This window comes from Trachymyrmex cornetzi, unplaced genomic scaffold, assembly GCF_001594075.2.
Source record: "Trachymyrmex cornetzi isolate Tcor2-1 unplaced genomic scaffold, Tcor1.1 scaffold1947, whole genome shotgun sequence".
Lineage (NCBI taxonomy): Eukaryota > Metazoa > Arthropoda > Insecta > Hymenoptera > Formicidae > Trachymyrmex > Trachymyrmex cornetzi.
The window spans coordinates 38,557-39,781 of record NW_017296577.1 but is presented as its reverse complement, the minus strand read 5'-3'; the positions used below and the strand labels follow the sequence as shown (position 1 = coordinate 39,781).

The 1,225-nt window shown below is 31.5% G+C and overlaps 1 pseudogene; it reads left to right on the top strand.

Annotated features, from left to right (window-relative positions):
* LOC108759574 (probable multidrug resistance-associated protein lethal(2)03659) overlaps positions 1-1,225 on the top strand; it is a 40,678-nt pseudogene that overhangs the window by 2,129 nt on the left and 37,324 nt on the right.

Below are 1,225 nucleotides of genomic sequence, written 5' to 3'. Positions count from 1 at the left end.
GCCGACGGTCCATCGCATAGAGTCGGTCACCGGACAATTCGTATCTACTCGCGATTTCCTATGGAGATTACCGAATAAAAGAACGTCTTAATCTATGCGAACTAGTTTTTTTTTCTCTCTCTTTGTGATCGTTATCTCCCTCTCTTAACCTCGCGAACCGTGATTACCGCCCTTGCCGCTCGGGGCTGGAATCACGCCGAGCCGTCGTCGGACGAGCCCACGCCGCGTCCGAGGGGCATCCGCACACACGCGTCCCAGGACGTGACACTACTGTTATGTTGCTCTTGTCAGCCTTGGTAATTATAATGTTTCGGTTATTTTTTAGAAATTGTTGTGTGCATTGTAACAATTTTTTAATCGTACAATTAATCCAATTATTGTTATATTTAAAAGATAGTAATTTTTTAATTATTGCTACCGAATGATTTCTGATGTTATTGTGTACTGAACTTTGCATTTTCTTAATGTTGTTTTCTATACTTTTTATGAATTCCATGACCAATGGCTTTCCGCCACTGATTCGAAGTGCGAAATTCTCACCCAGTTGTAATAGCTTAATATGTTTCGATTTCTATAAATTAAAACCTTGTATAATTTTTTTGGAAAATAACTAATTTATTTAAAAAACAACAAATTTTTTTTATCCTAAATGCAATAAATACAATTATATAAAATGTTTAATTTCTTATTTTTATTTCTTAAAAAATATTTTATGTTTTATATTTTAGACTCCATTCCAATAATCACTATTAGTATTGAAAATCTGTAATTCACATTACTTATAGGAGAGACCGGGGCACAATGAGTCTCAAATATTCAAACTCTTAGAATTAAGTACATTTAACTATAAAATTTTTTGTATTATTTTTTTTTAATAATTAAAGCATAATGCATACTTTGAAATTTAATAAGTATAAAACAATTTAGAATAAATGTAGGGCAAAGAGCTGGTAATGTAACAAAAAATTTTAATTTAACACAAAAATAATTACACATACATTTCGACACCGATTAGGTCATTCTCAATGTACGGTAACTAAATTATTATCGAAAATCTATATACTTAACAGTATTCTTCATGCTCTGTGTTATAATGTTGCCAGTTAATAAATTAGATATATTTGAAAATTCTCAGCAGTAAAACCGTAATAATCTTATTAGAAAAGAATTCGAGAATGTATAAACAAAAACGCAAAAAGATGGAGATTCACATCGTGGTCACAAA